A 23,901-nucleotide genomic window follows, 5' to 3' on the forward strand; every position below is an offset into this window, starting at 1 on the left:
GGGAATAATGCATTTTATTCAATACGGGTTAGCATGTCATATGCCGTGATATTACGGCGTGTTCTCATTATTATTCTTTGTTTATATATTTTAAATGAGTAGACTTGATTTCCTTTGTTGTTTAATACATCCCTCACTTGCGCCTCTCCCTAATTTGATAGAAGGATTGTTTTATTTCCCTTTCTTCGTTTTTTCCATTTATGTACCTCTCGTTGGTATATGGAAGTCTGCCTAATTAGCACATAATTAAATAGCCCTTAATGTAACTCACATATCTAATATGTGACTACAAACATTGCGGGTTCTTAATTGCCTAGTTTATGGAGAACACTTTTGTTCTGTGAAGTTGATTAAACAGTTAAACGGTGGAGATAAAATATTACTCGTGTTTAGCAGGGAGAAAGATTCGTTTGATGAGATCTTTTATCTTTTAAATATCGAATTATATACTGCACTAGTTCTTTTTTATCTACACAGAACAGGCGAAAGTGATTAAATTATTCCATCGAAGTTTAAAATGTATAATGGATAACGACAACTAGAATCGATTTCAAATTTGCAACTTAAATGTTTTTAGCGAATTTAGAAAGGCTCAGAAGGCTGTCATCATCGCCTTCAGAACTTTCTTCAAAATGGTTTACATTATATTTATAACACACGCTAACAAAATGAAGTACATATTTATATCCCCGGTACACAATGAATGAACCTACAAGTTAACAATCAGAATAACCACTTATACAACTGTCAGGGTCATATCCAGGTCGTAAATATGGCCACGGTTAATTTAGTTTTGTTGCTGAGAAGGAAAAGTGAAGCAATTGAAACGAATTCATTGCGTCATAATTTGCGATGTTTTACATGAATCATGGTGGTATGCTGATTAAAACAGAACATAAGTATATTGTGATAGTAACATGCATGGTGGACAAGTAAAAAGAAAAAGAAAGGAAAATAAAACAGAAAAGAAACCGAAGGAGAGGTGTTATGTTCCTGGAAATACAGTTAGTAAAGATATGTGGGTTATTGTATTCCGTCGGTTGCACATCCGGGGTTTTCCTTAAGTCAAATCGCAGCGAATAGGGTGAAAACATGTAAAGTAATCGTGTCTAAATATCGCGAATCTACGCTTTCAGAACGCATGAAGAGAAACATGAATACTCTACGCATAGACCTCTAGGCATAAGAATGCAATATAATAGTTAAGTAGAGGAGCCCTAATGTAACAGAAGCTAAGCTATCTTCGTAGGTATTTTACAGATGTTGTATTTTTAATTGTTTGAGACACTACAGTAGGCCTACCTGCTTATTTATGATTCTGCGTCATGTTTTACTTTGTTCAACACTTACTTTTGGTGGGAAAAAGTTTTCATTTCGTACTGCAAAGAATCATATCTTTCTAATGTGCAATTACGTAGCACCATGCATCTGCCTAACTGCCTAACCTTTGCTCATAGAAAGTATTGATGTTGCAGATCTCTACTTTGGAGACTTGGACAGCAATCATAGGCCTACTGGCGAGTGAAATTTGGCGAGTAGATTTTTAGTCACGGTCGCCAAATAGCGATTACTTTCAAAAATAATTGTCGAGGCCTGAAAAACTTCACAACATGATTTCTCATGGTAGAAATCATGGATACTTTTCATACATGGTATATGGATTTGCCATATTGAATACAAGAATCCTAAATGAGTGTGAGGTCAAATCTCCTATATGTCACCAGAGGTCAAACTCTGAAAAACCTTTTACATGATATGTAACGATGGAAATCGCGGATACCTGTAATACTTGGTGTGTGGATTCATAACATCGAGTACAAGACCCCTATTGTTTTGGAGGTGTGTATAGCCACGTACAGTAGACGGACCTGTGTTATCATGCCATATTGGAATTGTAACAGCTAGTTCTGGTTATACCAACAAGAAGAATTCTGCATTGAAGTCATCGAAATCTCAATGCATTCTGCATTCTGGTTATCTTTGGAAAGGAGGGGTGGGGGTGGGCTCCAAATATGACTTGGGTCCGTTGGGAGGAGTTTAAACGGGGAGAACCCTTTTATTAAAATATAACCTTTAATAAATAGTTTTTAATGCTGCAGCGTTATAAATTATTAGTTCAACAATTATGTCCAGTATTTTGCCTACATGTGAACATTGAGTTGTTGTGTCCGCTATAGCCATTACATTATATATAAGATTAGTGAAATATTCGAAAGCACCTGTTTTAACCAGTCACTGGATAGATACGGAAAACTAACGATTGTAAAGAAAACGTTTTACATAAGTAGTAGCACTATTTATGCGTTAATTATGATAATTAGATACAAGGAATGTAACCAATATATTTTCTTTCTATGTCCGGAGCAGTACTTTACATAGAACTGGGCAATTCAGGTATAAGGTAGAATGATACTGAGCTAGACTTTAACATATTTATTGGATATTATGCACTATATCTGTTACCGGTTATTCCAGATAATTTCATTTCATGCTCGATAAACTCAAGTGCCCTCTTGTTGTTGTGTGTTTGTAACAAGTGCCTTCATGTCTAAAAATTTGCTATTTGGCTTCAAAATAATAATAATGATAAAATATGCAGTTCAAGAGTACCGGTATTAAGAAAACTTTTGCTGAAAACTTTTGCCTCCCCTCAGTGTTTGTTCCTCCACCTTCTAATAAAACTTTTCTTTTGTGAATCAACGACGATGGCATTAGTGTATTCTTAACAAAGTATGACCAGGAAGTCTTCATAAGTCCTCGGTATGAAGGGGTTGGATATTTTGGACACATGTAACCCTTCATTGAGAACATAGTTGAACAGAAAGATTCGATTGTGTAATGGTTAAGGTTATTATTATCAACTCCACAAAAATGTTATAATTTTGTACAATTTGATTTAGGTCAATGACAAAGAACAATGCGTGCAATGTGATCACATTATTGAAGGTAGATATTGAATAAATTCTTAAATAACGTTGGTATATCATATAATAGTAACAATTTGTGTTTAACTTCAACCCGAGATGACAATTTGTTGCGTCCAGTAAAGAATGTTGCTATGTCCTCGACCCTCCTATCCCTCTACCTTCTATTTCTCCTCCATTTTAGTGCAAGATTGTGCAGGTTTGTCATTCCGAAATTACGTTGAAAAACGTAATTTGTAGCATCTTAAACTATTCTGAGATTAAGTAACAAGATTCATAATTTCTAGATTTTATATTTTACCACTGCACTCTAACAATCTCAGACATTTAAGTTCTCATTTAAAAGTGAGAAGGATTCACGAAAACTATCTATATTATCAATCAATTTACCGAATATAACATACAATATAAATCATGTGATCCGAGCGGAAAATGTCAAGCGGTTGTTACAAGGATTTGCTCCGTTTACTTAGTTTATTGTGTACAATGTTGTATTTCTACATGTTTGATCAACTTTAAATGAATTGATAATTTAAGATTACAGACAATTTAGCCAATTATGATCATGTGGACAGCTATTCTTTTCACAGTTACTACCAACCGCATATAATTTGCATACAGTAGAGCAGTTCCAACTATCATTATTATTATTGGCAAACCTATATCCATTCTAATTTATTTTTCTTGGAATCGTTGAAACACGAGACTTGTGATTATAATTAATTCTGATTAGTATGATCAATTAGATGTGATTTATTTCCTTGTTATTTGTTATTTACTTTGTCTATACTTTGTTCTTTATCTTCATTGATTTAGTAAACTAAACCTGACTAGGAGGACATTCCTCTACGTCATCTACATCTTACACGATGATTACTCTGCTTCTATCCATAGGTTTGTTTTATACGATCTGCCAGACACTATTCCGGTTGGATCCATTCCATCATCCTTGAAATCAAGATATGTGAAAGGTATTGTCACAATGACGTCATTATGGACGCACTTAAATTTCTTACATTTAATTAAAGGCTCTACAAACTATGTGAATTTCTTTTGACTTGTTGACTGTTGTTGAATTATATACAATAAAGTAATGGATCAGCAACATATGATTGCCATTTTATATGAAGGAGACACCCAAAACAGACTCTTGTGATAGTAAACAACGAACTGAATAATAAATATGTAACAACACTTAATATTGCTAAGCTTGGTTGATTTAAGAGATAAGTCATATTCCTTTAATGTCGCTCCTTCGAGATCCCTGCCCTATATGATGTTTTTGTGAGTAGCCATCACATCAATTGATGCTTTAAATCTCTTTCCGAAAAGTAGTGGTATCATACACTTTGGGAAACTTAAGAAGTACACAGCGACAATTATTGTGTAAGGTTTTGAAGTGATGTTGTGCCCCTCGGAGTCTGTCAACACACCCCCAGTCCGCCCCCCCCCCGGCGAACACACACATAAAAAACATCCTTCTGTCAATCTGAATTGCAGAATAAAGCCGTGAAGTTTAACTTAATTCTTTTCCAAGTTCTGCAACAAATTTCTTGTTTCTCTAAAATTGCTGCAAAGTGTATTACAAAGTAAACGAAAACAAAACAGACCAAAAGTGTATCGGAACTGTTGGTGCTAGATGTATCGTACTCAAAATATACGAATAGGTAACATCAGCATAAAGATTTTATGAAGGCAAAAATAAGACACTCGTTCTGCAGTTTTGTAAAGGAACAGAGGGTCGCCAAAGCCGACATCATATATAGGGAGGAGGGAGGGGGGGGGGTCTGTGGTCTTTCCCCAGCCCAGAAAGAGGGGAAGTTTAGACTTCAAATGATACCTCTGAGGCATAGTTTGACTTATAAGACTTGACTTATGTCCAATATATAAGTCTAAACGCAACATTGTGTTTTAATTATTTTTAGTTAGTTTGATATGCGTTGTGGTGGCGTGGTGGGGAGACACCCCATCACTCCATTGATCGACGCTTGAAAAGAGTACAATTTACATGTATTGGGGAACATTAAGATCCATGCATGACTTGCATTGAAAAAATAATAGTAGAAATAAAATGTGGGTAATGATATGAGGGAAAGCATTTAGAACTATATGTGAATTTGACACCATATTTCTATATTTTTTATTTGTACACTTACGAAAATAAGAGTCATAATACAAAAAAAACAAGAAAAGAAAACAAAATCGGTCTGTCTGTTACTCCCCTTACGTCTACATTTACCCAGATTTAGATAATATTAGGTAAATAAAATGAACCCTAGATAACCCTATCTAAAAATATGCAGTTTCCTGGGACTTCGCATCACACCCTTTAATAACATTAATCTATCAAAGAAAAATATCTAATTTACATGTTTGGTCTGCATGTTTTAAATCTGCATACAAAGCGAAAAGTGCATAAAACAGGAATAATGCATTATAGATGAGCACTAGTTTAATTTTCAAGCCATCAATATACGTATTGTGTATCGATTCGGTACAGTTTTACATCGGTATTATATACTTAATGAGGTAACGATTTATACTTTATTCCATTTACCGCGTGTTTCTGTCAAAGTTTTAAGGTAATATTTTTGTTTGATTTTCGGTGAGATGCAAAACTGTCAGAAAGAAAAATTAAATAATAAAGTAACAACTAATCTTACAAGTAGTAGCGAAGAGAACCAGGGACGTAGCTAAGGCCTGATGATTCGGGGGGGGGGGGGGAGGGAGTAGTGGCTGAAATTCCAACTAGGTTTGTTTTGAAGCCATAAAATTCCGACTGCTGCCTTTTAACCCCCCCTCCCCCCCCCCCCCCAGCTACTCGTCAACGATACGGTAAGTGTCAGTTCAGACACCCCATCTTTCGCGACTGCACTTTTATTCCGAACTTTTTTCGATACATTTGTCCACCGGCCCTCACTTCACAAACTTATTAATCACTCTGGTTAAGCAAGCAAGCAACTGAGTAGAAGTTAACTGCTTCAAGGCTACATAGACTACTAACTACAAAAGCTATGTTAATGTAACAAATGGGAAAACTTGTTTTTTTCTTTAACAAATTATATTCGACGACAAAGTGAATTACCAAAAAAGAATTATTATTTTTTTTTTGGGGGGGGGGGGCTATTTATCACTCACATGAACAATCTGCCTATCATCTTCGTCACTGACCAATAGAATTCTTAGAAATAAGTATAAAAACGTACTGTAAAAACATACAGTTTTCAGTGGTTGCGGTTCTCACCTAGGCCTTTATATCAATTCGATACGGACCTATTTGGTGGCGATATACGCCAACCCGTATTAACTATTGACAACATGATAGTTAACTCTGCTCTAAGTTGAATAAACACAGTTCGCAGATAAAACTACAACCGTGACTAAAACTAGTAGTGTTTTCGTGACAGCCATGTGCATATAAAATAGCTTTAAAGAGCGCTAGTATTCAATTTTAGTCAGTCTGACTCTTGCCAATGCGAAAAGTAGCCGGGAAATATCCCTAGGGCGGGGAGGATGCAGTTAAGGAACATACTAAGTATCGCCCACATGTTACATATACCAAATTAATAGAGAGGTTTCTCAACATCATGGATTTCTCGGCCACTGTACAATTGATACAATCAGTTGTAACTGGTTAAACCTAGCCTAGGGTCCAATTGAATTTGGAAAAGCCGATACTTTAAAGAATATAATTTGTTCAACAAAAAATGAAGGAAATCATCAAGAAGTTAAATTTTAGGCCAATCCCCGAACACTTTATTCACTGCTCAAACCTTAGTTATTTGATGTAAACCTCATACCTTTTATATGGTCATTACTTCTGAGGAAGATAATTGTCTACTCCTAAGCTATACATTATTATGTGGGCCCGAATCCGCGAACAAAAAATAACAACTGAACTATTTCTATAAAATATATTCTAGTCTAAATTTGGCCAAAATAGTCATACATCTATCTTCTACAACTGTATAAGATGTAATTGTCTGAATAATACAATACGAACCAATTTTGGCAAAGACTCAAGAGTTCGGTTAGACGAACCAGGTAACGTACTGTAACGGTTACAACTAGTACTGACTAGCATTGGGTGTTGTAATTGTATACAATATAGATAATATATATATACCAGCGACGTAGCCAGGAATTTAAAAGGGGATGCACATTTTGCGATTGATATGGGGGAGGGGTCTAAGGGGATGGGGTGTCCTGTTTTGAGCAATTGAAGGTCCTTAGATGCGATCTGGAGCAATGTTTTGCTAGTTTCATCATGATCATATGATATCATATTATCAGCAGATTTTGTTTCCGATTTGAAATATTCTTTCAGAAAGACAAACATAGTGCTATTTTACAATTTTTCCAGTAGGATGATTCTTGTTTATTGTCCAATGTCTGGACTTTAATACATTTGACGAACTTAACTGATGGAGAATATAAACTCTCGTATTTAGCAGTGTAATAATTATTCATAGGAAGTGTGTATCACGTACGATTGCTAGCTTAGCTTCAAAACATGCTGTTCGTGCAACAACTTATGACGAATCATAGAAAGGATGAGAACACACGTTGTCGTCGTCGTTGTGCATACGGTTCGTGACTCTTCATCGAGTGCGGTTAGGTAGGCTATATGTATTTTATTACGCAGTGGCCAACTGTAGGCTGGTAATAGGTAATAGGCTACTGGCTAAATTTAGCTAATTGCATCTGCCAAACTAAGTAGCTGAATCAGTAGGCCTAAATATTACTACGATTATATTCGAGTTAACGGAGCTGACGAGTATTCAAGATCAAAAGAGCACTGGCAAAATACCATGCCAAATAACAAACAGTATTTAACATTTTTTTCGACACTGAAAGGGAAAAGCAGTTGCTCCGACTGCCCCCCCCCCCCTCCTTGGCTACGTCTCTGATATATACTGAACGTACTTGAAGCTAGCGAACAGGGTCAACCCACCTAATAACAAAATTAGTACATAAATAAACCGAATTGAAGCTGGCGAACGTTGTACGGTAGTTCTTTAGGCATTATATTGAATGTATTCAAATTCATACGAAGTTTTGTATGGTGGAGTATAAGGATCGCGAGATACAATTTCTCAAAGAAGCAAGGAAACGTGGTAAATATGACTGATTAAAGGACAATTTTGACCTAACTTTTTCCAATTTTAGGTCATTCACAATCACAGGAATATATGAATAGGTCTAGGTGATTAAGAGTGCGACAGTCGGAAATTCCGACAGTCGTACTCCAAGTTTCCAACTATCGTCATTTTTACCAAGCTTGGGTAGTGAGACACCCCACCCCCTCTCTTTAGCGACTTCACTGCGGTCAACGCGTAAATACAAGAAAAGATCATTATTTTTTTGTATTGAATGTTTCAACTGTATGGTCCACCATCTTGTCTACAGACGTCTAAAAAAAATTGTAGACGTTATTATCCGGCGCGTAACCAGGATTTTCTAACCCGGGGGCGCGACTTACTATCCAAGCGGAGCGCCACTCATGGTTGGAGCGCAGCGTACAAGAACATTTCTGGTTTTGATACCCCCCCCCCCCCCCCACAGATCACCGGAAATGGCACTTCTCGGGCTTAAAAATGACCAACCAGATGTACAATTTTGTCTGAGAACCATGTATTTCCCAATAGTTTTTGTTTTCATCCATAACATATTTGAAGATTGTCACCAGTCACACATCATGTTCGACCTCATCGCATCTCCTGTGAATCATTGATATTGAAGGTGATTCTACGTTGCGGCCCATAATACCCGTCAGCCCCACTTTTCAAGGTTGTAAGCCCATTATTTGTTCAGAGTTTGAAAATATTTCTCGTGAATAAATTCATTTCAAAACATACCCATAATGTTGCACAGAATTCCATCTATGGACAACCAATATAGATGAACCTTCTTCAACCCCAAACAAAATTGCACGAGTAGGGGGAAGTATGATGAAGAATGTTTGCCAGGGACTTTCGAAAATTCAGACAGTTAATTTAAGTAATTAAATTAATTGGTCTACAAATATTAAAACCTCTTATAACGGCTACTATTAAACTTGGCGGGGGGGGGGGGGGGGGGGGGCTGCAAATATTTTTGTGAAAATTTTGGCAATTTACTGAGACTTTTTCGGGCACCTACTGAAAGGAAAATAAATTGCAATGATGTAGCTAAAGAAAGTCAATAGTTTAAAAAAAATCTCCTTGGTATTTAAAATAAAGTTCTTAGCTTGCCCGACTAATTTGCCATTTCGGTAATAACACGGCAAATGATTGTATGTAATTGGCATGCAGTGTAATAACCGATGCACGCCTATATGATATAGGCAATCTTATTTCTTTTACTTACCATTTACCATATCATTTGTTTAATCTGAACAAGAACTGTTTTTTGATGCACGCCTATTTATAAATATTTTATATTTATACTGGTTTAAAAATAAATCGAAATCGAAATAAAACCTGATTCCAATTTTTGATATGTAAATGAACATGTCGCACGAAAAAAAAAGTCTCCTATGACTACACACATATAGACAATTTGGAGGTTGTTCATCCTGGAACGCCATTTTCTGTTCATGCTCACTGATATGATGTGATATCTGCTATTTGCTTTACAAATTTGAATAATTTAAATGAGACTGAAATAAATAACTTTTATCTGTTTACTGTGCAATGCCCCACATTCTTTTCATTTCGAAAGACGCACAGTTTCAAGTTCATTACACACTGAAGGCTTCAATTCTCTATTTGCCTTCAGTTTAGGGAAGATCTTGGGATTTTCATCCCTAGATATTGCTAGATATTGCTAGATATCGCTGGATATTGCTAGATATCGCTAGATATTGCTAGATATCCATACAGTACAGTGTCCTTGGGATTTTCGGGGCCTGATCTTGGGAAATTGCAAAACCGGAAGTGGTCACACTCTATGTAGGCCAGTGCAAGACCTTATAGACGTCACTAATACACAACCCAATCACTTCGTATCGATGAAGTGGTGTGTTGCCGGATTTAGTCAAGGTCTTGGTACTACGGGCGAAGGTCATTAATTAATTATTTCGTAACTCACAGGTAAGCGATAAGAGGGGTGGGCGTAGAGTTGTGGGCGCGTTTTCATGCAGATGGGGACAATCTCAAAAAGAGATGCGTCGCCCCTCCCCCCTCCCCCGCCCATGATAAGCCCATGGATCCACTACATGATATTCACAGGAGATGTGCCCAATTCTCCAATCGCATGCAAAATTTATTTTTAGATTAATTGTACGAGTTACGGTACTAGATGTTGGGTAACAATTAGCATTCAGGTCGGAGTGTATAACATCTTATCTATTGATGACAGTGTTGCATCGAAGGACACATGTCTAGTGCAGTTCGCATATAGATTAATACCGGAATGCGTCATGTTCCCAGACGAACTCGGTCGAATTCTAGACCAGCCATAGTTGGTTTCATAGCACACTTGTACAATTGTTTAAGGCGTCCATACACACACGCGTTATGGTAGACCATATACATAGTGAGAGACTGTAAGGGGTAGGGTGAAACGCTCGCCCCTTCCGAAATATACATTTTCAAGCGATACTCCTGTTGTAATGAACGACTAAATTTTTATCTTTTGCTGTATAATAAATAATAATGCAGATGCCCATGAAATACAGAAAAATCTTGCATACAATTACTTGCGACTGTTTCTGTAACTACGATCCAGTTTTCGCATTAGCCGCAGGATATCGTGATTCACACATTTTGATTCAAATCCCGCCGTAATAAATTTCAGCTCTCAACGTGAATTACACATTCATAACGGCTGTGGCCGTGTAGCGATTCATCGCTATAAGCGATCGCAAATGGAATAAACGTTTAGTATAAAGCCGTGATTATGTTTGTTTTGTTATCCCGTCTACAATCCATCTTATAACATCCCGTAAATGTCCTTGCCAGTCGTTCCTTCTATTTATAAATGAATGAAAAAAATAAAGCAATTTTGAGAATTCCAATATTTACGCAAGCACGAATATACAGTAGCTTTAACTATGAGAGGAAAGCACTAACTATGGACTACCAGAGTTAGCTGCTTGGTGACAACAAAGACACGTGCACTCGACAAACTACGTTTGCGTAAATTCCACACTGATCTCCGACCACATTGTAGCCTAAACTCACACAGAGTCAACATGGAAATGTAGCCTAACCATATGTTTATTCGCTCAAATTTTAACGCAGTTAGCTGGAACTAAAATATCCATGGAATTCTTTCATTATTACTGCTATCTTCGACCACAAACTAGCCTAACACCAAACTAATTCAATGGGAAAAATCTTGCCTTAACCATCGTTTTTTTTTTTACATATACACACACACACACAAGCGTAGCCTTGTTTACAACTTTCAATTACCTGGAAATCGGCAATTGTTTGGAAGGTATGTGCTATGTTTTGAAGAGGTAATATATTAGTGTACATACACTGTTACTGTTGCGGTGGATTAAAGATTTCAATCTTGAGTAGTTTTCACCGGTATAATATTTTTGTTTTCGGTGTTGAGTGATTGTATCCACACAGGAAAAAGAACCATTACGAATGGCTAAAACTAGAAATTGTAAGCAATTAAACAGCCATCTACACTGCAAGAAAGTTATTTCATTAAATGAATTTCCGTATTCACGTGTCTTGATTACTCAAAACATGAAATCATGAAAGCACTCGCATAGCAGTTATACGCGATCCCATCCGCCCCCCCCCCCTCACAAAACGGGTACCCGTTTTGTGTGTTTTCGATTCGGGTACACGAATGTTCGGTCGGGTACCCGGGTATCCGGTTACCCGACTCAGGCCTAGAATGTTCTTACTCATTAAATACAAATAATGCTCTAGAGAAAGTTTTCATCCTTCGCTTGGATCAAGTAAATCATCATGGATGCAACTATGCTGCAGGCTTTATTAGTATCTGATGAAAAAGCAATTATCGTGGGTATTCAAACGAGATACATATTTCTTGAGTTTAATGGAAATGAGCATTTGTCATATCGTCACCAGTATTGTTACTGAATTAGAACCGTAAACCTAGGGACGTGCAGTTAGCTATAGCAGGTGGTTAGATCTGAACCAGTAAAACGTCCGGTTATTCAATGGAGTGGGCACTGCAACTATGATATCTTTGTAAGATCGGCTGCAATAGTCTAGGCTCGCATTCAAATTCCAGAAGCAGAACATGTAAACAAACAGAAACAAAGAGATGTTACAATGGTCTGTTCTATTTCAATTCAACAAGTATTGTTATTGTATACACTTGCTGCTGATATTTCTGTTAAGTTCGTTTGCAGTTTTGCCATGGCCTTATTGATGTTCTGAAAGACAAACCACGACACAAAACATATTTTATATTGATATCATATCTTTATTCATAGCTGTTTACATGTAAGTTGTTTGTTTGTCCATCAACACTTCTGTCGATAATAGACTTTAATGTAGGTTTCTTGCAACTTTTTAGAAATATGGACAGTGTTATTGTTCAATGTTACAATTGTGCACTATGTCAAGTCATAATTACACGATGTTAGATTATACTAACCTTCCTCCTCCATATAAGGGACAAGTAGGGAGATTGATGTATTTAGTCTTAATACAGTTTAAAAAAAACATATCTAAGAAAGTGACTGGAAACAAGACATATAACCTTATTTTACACAACTGGCATACTCTCAGGACATCGGAAATGGGATCAGGTGATTATGACGATGATTAGTCTAGTCTTATAGCTCCATAATTTAACTCAATAATGTAATTCCAAAAACAATTAGTCTTTTTCTATTATCAATATCTAAATTTTTGGTTTTCATGATCTTTGATGACGTCACTAATGCGTTGTAATATAAAGCTGAATATCATGAAACCGGGTAGCTTTACAAACATCACGAGCAATCAAATGTTTAATTTCTCTGTAAATTAACACATCTATACTAAGATTCCACCTAAATTCATTATTTCAATGATTAAGAGTAATATCAATACATACAAACCACTCTATCTCCACTCCTCAACATTATTTCTCGGACTCGTACACATTGTACCCTCGTTCATTGATCTGTGTTTATAAGACACCTCGAGATTCTCATTGTTAATGATGGAGTGACGTCACTGCTGATGATGTCATCATTAATCAGTCTCAAAGACATAAGTAGTTAGCATAAACAACACGTTTGCCCCGATCCAGTAAATGTTTGACTATACTGCAGACAGATGTGTGTATAATGGCTATACTAAATCATCTCGTGATAACAGCTTAGAGAGAGATTCAGAGACGATGTAATCAAAGTCAGTTTGTGAATTTTTTAGAATATTCTAATCCGTCGATAATTGGACTTCATATTCTGACACTCTCATAACATGCCGGAGCGTCCATACAGTCAGAGGGGGCGGATGTCCCCCCCCCCCCTGACGGACTCAACTGGACAGCTGGCGCCCTTTTCAGCTTTTTACCACTTTTTACTTATTAGCAATTATTGACTTTTTTTATTGCGCTCTCAAATACCTATTGACATTTGTCACATTTTGTTGGTGTAATTTTCTGACAAAATGGCGATGACACCTATTTATTCTTCGTTTATCTACAAATAAGCAAGGCCCGGAAAGGGTCATTTCCGGCGATCTAGGGAGTATCTTTACTCAAAAAATTTCTGTACGCTCCGCGCCAACCTGTGGAGGCGCTCCGCTTAGATAGTGTCGAAAGCGCCCCTACATACCATTCTCGACCCCCTGACCAATACCCCTAGATCCGCCACTGTTCCTGCCCCCACCTCCTCCCTACTCCTGATTCCATTCCACTTTGCAAAGCGAGGTGTCAGCTGTCACCTGCACCGTGTTCCTACACCTATGATTTATCTTAGTACAGTTTGAAGAACATTAAACAAAGAAACACTGAGTGTAAAACCAAAGTCACCTCCCTTTAACTAACTGAAATGCCCTTAGATCCAACAGTCCTCTTACATGGAGACTGGCTACGTGGTTATGAACATGTTTTGTTTATTCTTTTACATACATAATTTACTTCAAATTTGCTATTAAACAAATCCACTTTTCATCTTTTAACAATCGTTTTTAAACAGTGTTTAATTATGACTCTCGTAATTTGTGATGACGTCACTGATGTTGAGGGTTCTCTGATCCGTTCATCGTCTCATGGATTATTATTCTTGATCTGAACATCGAATACTCGACTATCATGATTTGGTTTCTCAATTTAGTCCAAGACTTGTTTCTGTTTGAATGGGAGAATATGTTTTCATTTAGGCTAATTGTATAATTGATCAGATATATTAATGAGATGATAACAATTCTAACCTGATTGGTTTTATTACTAAGAGGATAATAGTTGTAAACTGATCAGGTATAAAACCGAGATGATAATGATAGTAAACTGATCGGTAGTCCTACTAATATAGAAGGGTTGTTAACTGATCAGCTATATTACTGATATGATAATGATAGTAAACTAATAAGATCAAAATTAAGGAATCAACTAGATTGATTACTCAGCTGATATGAAGTTATCATCGAGAGCCAACATAAATCAGTTGAATATAATGTGTATTACTTCATTCCACCCACCCACCCCCCCCCCCCAAAAAAAAGAAGAATTACAATTGCAGATGTGTTTTAATCAATTCCGTTCATTTGATTCATCAGTATGGAACCATAAGTATCCTGATTTTCGTCGCCTGAATCTACAGACCGGTCTATGGCAGGTAAGATATTATGCACCTTTCTTACAGCTATTGCTCATAATGCATTCTGGTCAGCTTATTTGAGCTAAGTTGCTCTCTGTATTACGGTACCAGTAAATATAAAATTAATATTATGATAACGTAATCGGTGAAATGCAGTTAATAAATGGTAGCATTAGAATTAGATAAACTTAAAGGAACTTAAAACAACATAAATTTACAGATATCTTCCTGCTCCTGTTCCCAAACGTGTGTCCCATATTAACCAACCATAAATTTGTTTTATTATTCAAGATATTCTCTCACAAGTCTATATATATACAATACTTGCTTACAGAAACAAGACACACATGCTAAGTTTTCATTTAATCAGGATTGTATTAATATTTTGCTAACATTGAAGAAAAAAGCCTTCATCAGAAAGTAATGAATATTTATGAATATTTATCTACTATATATTTACTGAAAAGATAATAAATTAACTTTGTTCCTTAAAAAGTGTTAGGGTATTTGAATTATCAATTGCTTAAAGTATTATTTATCCATAAGAGTGTTTATTAGTGACATTGAAACTAATAAACTCTGGTATATATTATTCTGAATGGTAATGCTTGCTATGATCCTGGTCATTTGTGTATATGAAAGGAGGAAAAGCTATTTAAATTACTGATATTTCAAAGACTCCGATCTAATAATTTTTTGGGGGAGGGGGGCTGGGGGCGGGGGTATTATTAAATTCGTGTAAAATGGGAATAAATTAAAAACATATTAAACTCTGTAGTATAATGTGTAGCTCTACTAACCCGTTTCGTTGTTCTGTTGTACGGATAACATGATAACCGACACATATGTAATCACTTATATGAATATAAGATATATTCGTATTATTTCCCGCGTGTTTGTAACAGACACAGATATAAATACATTCGACGGTTTAGAAGATGTCAGGATTCGAATGGGGGGGGGGTTGTGTGGGGGTTGTGAGGGGTTTGTGGGGGGTTAGAGTGGAGTTGTTCCACTCGGTTACTGATAATCTCTTTTAATATTTATAATTTGTCGTCGGCTAATTGTTTATGTATCTTGATAATTATCTTAAATTGTTAAAGATATTATATTGCAACACCCGGAGCTTATCATCAGTGTCTAGCATAAGGTGGAGTATTGAGGGCGCCAAATAATACAGGAACAGATTGACATTTGGACAGGTTTGCTACATATTGTACAATCGTTTTTGACACATGCCGTTTTATTAATGTTCGAGGTTGTGAATTTGCATCCAATAAACCTCACGTTTATTCTGAGATGAAACCATAGAATGTTAAAAATCATATTGAACAGGTCTGTTATTGTAATTTCCGTATATTTATTCATCATAACGCATAACAACAGTCGTAACAGTCCTTTTAACTGACCATGTATCTTACTGTAGCAGCTCCCTGGTTTTAACTGGTCATGTTTAGTTTAGTTGTTTCTGATGGTGCAGGAGACGTGGGTCTTCCATACATCATTAAAACACTAACATATATTACTTAAAATTGTTGGTCTTGATTCAAGTAATTACTAATCAAATTAAATTTAACCATTTATATGGTACTTTGCGAATTGCTCAAATGCACAGGATGATGGTGAAAATTTGGTAGTTATTAATAGCAACATATATATGGAAAATTTGACTGTAAAAACATATTTCAAGTTGATTTCTATACTGTCTTGGTGTTTAACTCAAATAATGTTGAGAATTTAGTCAATGCGTAAAGGTTTTAATAAAATGAAATAAAGCTGCATGCTACGTAATAGGTTATAACGTTGACCAATCCATATAATATTCACACATAACTGGATATCCCTGCAACTAATTAAGAGATCTAAATATGTTGTTTGAGTCGCATGACTGCTACTTATACTAGTGAGGTATTTATCGTTTAATTAGATTCAGACAATAGTTTGTCCCACAAAATTATTGTCATTTTTTATTTGTTTGTTTCCAAACCTTTAATATCTCTGCCTACTCTCATCGTTCCTGGTGTGATTTTTGTGAAATAAAGTAACATTATGTTTTCAAAGTCCTTATCTTTCCTTTTACGGTCAAGTTTGTTGCCAGCAGATTATAGCAAACACAACACAAAATACAGAACCTAGATATATCCAATATAGTATTCTTCCATTGTATTAAATCTTGATAATAAATTAACTGTGTTGCTTAAAAAGCTTCGGGGGATTTGAAGGATCACTTGCTTAAATTTTTATCCAGATTAGTGTATACGACACTGACATAAGTCTGTGGGTCCAAGCAGGCCTATATAGATAAGGACGGGTCTGGCTTTTATTTGAAACTAATAAACTCTGGTATATTCTTCTGAATGGTAATGCTTGTCATGGCCATTTGTATATATGAAGGGAAGAGGAGCTATTTTTATTGATGAAATTTCAAGGGTTCCGATCTAATACTCTTCTTTTTTTTTTCTTGGGGGTGGATAATTGTATTTGTGTAAAATGGGAATAAATTAGAAAACAGAAAGGAACTCTGTGTTATATATGTGTAGCTCTACTAACCCGCTTTGTTGTTATCTTGTACGGATACCATGGTAACTAAAATATATGCACTCACTTGATAAAATATTAATATAAGACAGATATTCGTATTATTTCCCTCGTGTTTGGAACAGACACCAAAATACATACATTCGACGACGGGGAGGGTGGGTGGAGTTGTTCCAATTACGGTTTAGTCGAAAACTGATAATCTGATTTAAATATTCATAATTTGTCATCCGCTAATTGCTTATTTATCTTGATAATTACCTTCAAGTGTTAAGGATATTTTATTGCCACACCCATACCTTCCAGCCTCATTCATTACTTATCATTAGTGTCTAGGATTGGGTGGAGAGTTTAGGGCGCAAAATAATAGAGGAACAACTCATGTAAACTTTTGTATCACGTTTATTCCAAACGTATAGAAACAAACTTATAAAAATCTGGAAGTGAACAGAAATACATATCTTTAACATATATTTTTGAGATAAAAGTCTGTAAGTAAATTACGAGCATTGGTATGATAATTAACAACTCAGCATATCATTTCAACATATAGTAGAAGACTAGTAGCGTGTATGACTCTGAAACAACATAATTGACATAACCGACGCTGCTTAACGTTTCCAACATACCACTATAAATCCTCGTGAAACATTGGTATTATTCTTCTGAACCAAAATTTAGTTGTAGTAAAAATCAATGACTTATACAAATATCTTAATCAAACAATGTCTTCACCTAAAGAAATGTACTGAACATATCCCGCGTTTACTTCACCATCTCGATGTACATTAAATATGAAACCTTATAATGTTGTCAATCTTGTTGCACCGTTCTTGTTTATGTTCATTTAATTCGGGGCAAAGGTTCATCATAGCACATACAACAGTCGTAACAACAGTCCGTTTAGCCTACCCTGCAGCTTACTGTAGCTGTCCTTGCATATTTGCCTTTGTAGCAGACTCCCATGATTTCACTGGTTATGTTCATTTTCTTCGTTTTCTCTGGTGTAAGGAGAAGTTGGTCTTCCATTGACTAAAGCTGCCTTTTACGTCATAGGTTGTAAATTGACCAAATCGTGAAATATTCGCAGAATTGTTGGGTACCCTGCAACTAAATAAGATATCTAGATATGTTATCACAATCACGCGACTTCTAATGATTAGTGAATTATTTGTCGTTTAACCAGATTTAGACTATTTGTGTACGATAAATTTAGTGTCATAGATATTTCTTTGTTAAAAAACTTACTTTAATCTTCCCCGGTGGACTGAAGTACCATTATGTTTTCAAGTCCTTCTCATTCCTTCAACGGTCAAGTTTACTACCAGCAGATTGTCGCAAAAACAACACAAAGTACAAAGTACACTTTTGCTACTCTTCCTTCTAGGTTCAATCTTACTCAATTATTAACTCAAATTTATCAAGGTAAATGTCCCTGCGACGGTTCCACGAACACTCATGTGTATATGACATTAAATACCTGTAGTTTCTAGGTCAGAAATGAGGATGAACTGGTTCTGTAACGCAGTGGCGGAGAAACAGGGGGGTGGGGGGGGGTTTAACCCCCCACTTTTTGAAGAGGGGGGCTGGCCCACACAATAAACCCCCCTAGTTTTTGCCAGTAATGTTCTGTTATAGCCTATGTTATGTGCTCCAAATGGAAAAATAAATCAAATTATTAATTTGAAATTGTAAAAGTCATTTCAACCTTTTACCTGGTAGGCTACATCAACAATTAACGACCGAAAACCGAGTTAGAATTGACCCACACATTATTTCTAGCCCCTTTCCCCCACCTTGCGCATTGGAACTTGTAGCTCATAGCGCTAACTTCACCCACAACAGACATACACAAAATAACGTTTTGTTGCTGTTGAATAGCTTTGAAACTGTATACACTTGCCAACTTCAACGAGGTGAAGGAAGGAAAAGAAAAAGAAGAAAGAGAGAAAAGGAGACAGGGGCGTAGCGAGCGGGGGGGTGTGGGGGGGGGGGTGTCACACCCCCCAATAATTTGGTCGCTGTCGGCAAATTTTGGGTCTGTCGGCAAAAGGAGAAAAGGTGAAGAGAGCGGAAGGGGAAGAAAGAAGGAAAGCTGAATAGAGAAAAGGAGAACGGGAGCTTCTTCCGTGCCAAATTTGACTTAAAATATGCACCAGATTGCATCTAAGGACGTTTCAAAACTAAAAATTTTCCAAAGGGGATGGGTAGACCCCCTACCCTAAGACCCCTCCCCCATTCCAGTCACCACTTCCAGATCCGCCGGCAAATCAAATTTGACTTAAAATATGCACCAGATTGCATCTAAGGACGTTTCAAAACTAAAAAATTGCCAAAGGGGAGGGGGACACCCCCTCCCCTTAGACCCCTCCCCCATTTCAGTCACCACTTCCAGATCCGTCGGCAAATCAAATTTGACTTAAAATATACACCAGATTGCATCTAAGGACGTTTCAAAACTAAAAATTTTCTTAAATTTTCTTAGAGCCTCCCCCATTTCAGTCACCACTTCCAGATCCGTCGGCAAATCAAATTTGACTTAAAATATACACCAGATTGCATCTAAGGACGTTTCAAAACTAAAAGTTTTCTTAAATTTTCTAAGATTTTCTTAAATTTTTTAGACCCCTCCCCCATTTCAGTCACCACTTCAAGATCCGTCAGCAAATCAAATTTGACTTAAAATATGCACCAGATTGCATCTAAGGACGTTTCAAAACTAAAAAATTGTCAAAGGGGAGGGGGACACCACCTCCCCTTAGACCCCTCCCCCATTTCAGTCACCACTTCCAGATCCGTCGGCAAATCAAATTCTCCACACCCCCCCCCCAACAAAAAAAAACCTTCGCTACGCCCCTGAAAGGAGAAAAGGATGGAGTAGAAAATACGGCAAGAAAACGGGAAGAGAAAGAGGAACAGTGACAAAATTATTCGAATTTGTAAAGCAAACAGCAGATATCACATCATATCAGTGAGCATGAAAATGGCGTTCCACGATAAACAGCCTCCAAACCATGGGCGCAGATCCTGGTGAGGACAGCGGGACGCGTCCCCACCAACTTTTTCAGTAGTGGGGACATGATATACCGTGGCCCCACCAATTTGTCTTGACCAGTAGCTGCATTTCAAGTTCCCCTGTATTGAACTTTGGCGCAGTTGGATCCAGCATTGTGCAAATGACATGCAGCAGTTCTCATTTTATTGTATGTTATCCACAGTTGTTAAATATAGGACGGAAATTGCATTTGCGGCAGTCTATATTTGTTTTCTGGGAGAGGACCCCAGACCCATCGTATATACATAAGTGTACTTGGATTATTTGTCCCTGATTTTCTTTCTGCAGACGCCCATGTATTTCTCCAAACTAAATTTCTAAGCCATGAGATCTAAAACTTAAGGAGGTTTAGGAGCATCATTAGGTCTGGGAAGTGTTATTTCCGGCGATCTGGGAGGTATATTTGCCCAAAAAAATCCCACGCTACGCGCGAACCCATGGTCGCGCTCCGCTTAGATAGTGTCATAGAACAGACACGCGTCCCCACCATTATCCAAGACTGATCTGCGCCCTAGCTCAAAACTGTCGATGTGTGTAGCGTTCGGTTTCGGAAATATCTGGTATATTTTTATTTCCTTCAACGAAATTTTTTAGTAGCCGTCTGAATTTTCGAAAATTCCCTGACCAACATTCTTCAACATACTTCATCATACTCGTGCAATTTTGACCCGTCTGTTAGGGTTTGAAGGAGGTTTTTCTATATCGTTTGTCCATAGATGATATTTTGTGCAACATTATGGGTATGTTTTGAAGTGAATTTATTCACGAGAATTGTGAATTTTCAAATTCTGAACAGTGGGGCTGACGGATATTGTGGGCCGCGATGAAGAATCACCTACAAAAGCAATGATCCACAGGATATGTGATGAAGTCGAACGTGTGTGACTGGTGACAATCTTCAAAAAGGTTAGATGAGAAAAAAGTATTTGGAAAAAACTTGGTTCTCAGGCAAAAGTGTACATATGGTTGGTCAGTTTCCAGCTCGAGAAGTGCCATTTCCGGTGATCTGGGGGTACCAAAACCAGAAATTTGCTTGTACGCTGCGCGCCAACTAATGGTGGCGCTCCGCTTAGATAGTAATACGCGCCCCAGGTTAGAAAATCCTGCATACGCCCCTGGTTAAATGCAGCTTTTCAAGGCCTGGGCAGTGCCATTTACTGCAATCTGGGAGGCAATATTTGCCAAAAAATTCTTGTGCACTTCGCGCCAACTTATGGTGGCGCTCCACCTAGATAGTGAGCCAGCAGTTATGACTTTTTATTTCATCAATGGCCTGCAACCCCCCCCCCCCCCACTTCTGACAAGAAATCTCCGCCACTGCTGTAACGGATGGTGACCGATGCGAAGCAGCGCGATTCAACATTGTTGTTCTTAGTATGGTTTTAAAGTCATACCAGAAACTGTTTTTTTATTGCCTATTATTTGTGTGTGGGGTGCATAGATAAACGAAATTGCTTTTGAACATCAGACTCACTGTTTTCCAGAGTGCAATGGTGGACATTTTGGCGATTGACATAAATGAAGGAAGAAGTGATACGTTTAATGATAAAATGAAGAAAAAAAATGAAGACTATTTTGTAATTTGAAAATATTATATTCGTGGTTTGAAATAAACTTTAGAAGAAGGTCTTGCAAATATATTTTTAGTGGCACAAGATTCTCTCTGTGGAGTAAATCATTACCGATGATTCGGTGGAGCTGTGATTAAATCACTTCCCACGCACATTTACACAAGAAAACTATATTACCAGTCAGCATGTGGGAGCAATTATACTACTGCTTCGTTCTGTTTTCTAGATACCATAGTAACCAAAGAACTGGACACGTATTTTGTGACGCCGGCTGTAAACGGACACAATGTTGAAAAAGATCACGTACATGAATCTATTTTTTGCGTCGCAGATATATATATTCTAAGCCTTTGTCGTATATTGCTTTCTGCATTTTGTTAAAGTGCTTTAATATGTGCAGTAGACAAAAAGGATTCTAGTCATTCTGTTTGAATAAACTTTACAGCAACGCAAAGAAGAAATAACTGAAGGGCTTTATTTCATTCTTTGGGGCAAGATATTAAGATTGTGTACATTTCTGTTGGCTTTAACTAAAATACCTTAAGTGCAAGATACAATGGGTGTTCCATACGAATAGTGCATGTCTTCTCAATATAATAGATTGTCCAATCAAAACGTTAAAAGGAATAATTAGTTAACGGAAGAGCTGTTAATGTTGCAGATTATAATTATGGGGATTTTTAATCTAATTTTTTTGTACACTGTTATTGATGAAAGAATTATCCCTCGCAATCGAAATGGTATAAGCAATGCTATAACTAAAATATCACCTTTGACGATGTCATAAGAGGGATTTGTCTGAAATACAGACTAAGCTGATTTACAGATACGACTGCCTGGTATAAAATACAACACATAGTCATATATATAGTATATTGCTATATGTATTCTGTTGCAGTCGATACGGGGGCTAAGACATGTTCGTATACTTGGATGAAAGTGCTACAGCATGCATAGCTATAGAGACTTAACTAGTTTTGTTGAAATTCTAACTTTCAGATATTGACATAAAGATTCAGTTGTTTTTTTGTATTACATTGTTGTAAACTGTGACAGATCAGTGAGTTATGGGACATTAGTATGTAATACAGGTCACGGTAGGTCAGAGCGTTAATCTAGGATATGATCTTCATTTTCCCGACACTCTTACATGTTGTCAAGTGTGTACCTCCTGTCACGCTCACATTAAGTGTTAGAAAGTCCCCATGACGTTATTACAAAGTCTTCATCAAGTTGTATTTTGTTGGTGGTAGAAATAAACTGTCCCTACTCCTCTCTTTCAACGCCCTTTCATCTGATTTGGAAACATATTCATGTGTTCCTGAAGCATCCATATCTGTTGTTGTATTATGTTATTAATTTAACATGAAACGAAACCTTATAAAACTGTAAATGTTAGATAGACTTGTGCGCAAACGTGGTAATTAATGTAATCACACGTAGCACTTAATTATATTATTCTGATTCAGTAAACTTGAACCCAATTAAAGACGATCGGTCATAAAAATCCATGTATTGCCTAATTATCGTTATAGCATACTTTCTCTGGTTTAATGTGTAATATATAAATGAACATATTAAAGATGGAAAAGCATCTTCATAACAGATTCTAATGGCGGAAGGGGGGGGGGGGGGCTAGGTCCAGAACTGAAGTAACGATAATTATATATTGTGTTAATGTTCATTTGTCCAACGACGAGGACTTATTTGTCCAGGATGTATTTATCGTCAAATACAACATATACGTCAGGAACCCTTGTTACTAGGCATGGTACAAATATTATGAGGTATGGTAAAAATAAATGAAACTAAATGAAGTCTCCCTTCCACTCCCGTACCCCAGCACTTTCGTCTTATTTCCTTATTATTGTTGTTGTCCTTCTTTCTCTGCATGTAAACTCCTTTATGCTCTCCTTATATAAGTAATTGCAATGTGAATCAATACAAATTCTCAACTTTAAAGTAGAGAATATTCAGACAGATAAAAACATATAAAACAAAATGAATCTATTGTGCTTCCATTATCTCTCTTCTTCGGTTCTAGTAGTTTGAGTTGTAATGGGATTTGAGGGATCCCTATTGATT

The 23,901-nt window shown here is 36.8% G+C and overlaps 2 protein-coding genes across 3 annotated transcripts in view; one reads left to right on the forward strand and one right to left on the reverse strand.

Moving 5' to 3' along the window:
- LOC139970082 (uncharacterized) overlaps positions 1 to 23,901 on the reverse strand; it is an 892,672-nt gene that overhangs the window by 788,687 nt on the left and 80,084 nt on the right.
- LOC139970035 (NLR family CARD domain-containing protein 4-like) overlaps positions 1 to 23,901 on the forward strand; it is a 545,770-nt gene that overhangs the window by 281,166 nt on the left and 240,703 nt on the right. For 2 of the 3 annotated variants that reach the window (XR_011793895.1, XR_011793894.1), the window contains exons 8-9: positions 3,819 to 3,895; positions 14,612 to 14,670. The exons of the other annotated variant lie outside the window; for it this stretch is intronic. The gene's annotated coding sequence lies outside the window, so the exon portion shown is untranslated. The remainder of the gene's footprint in view (positions 1 to 3,818; positions 3,896 to 14,611; positions 14,671 to 23,901) is intronic. 3 annotated transcript variants of the gene reach the window in all.

The sequence above is a fragment of the Apostichopus japonicus genome, chromosome 7, assembly GCF_037975245.1.
Source record: "Apostichopus japonicus isolate 1M-3 chromosome 7, ASM3797524v1, whole genome shotgun sequence".
NCBI classification, from domain to species: Eukaryota; Metazoa; Echinodermata; class Holothuroidea; order Aspidochirotida; family Stichopodidae; genus Apostichopus; species Apostichopus japonicus.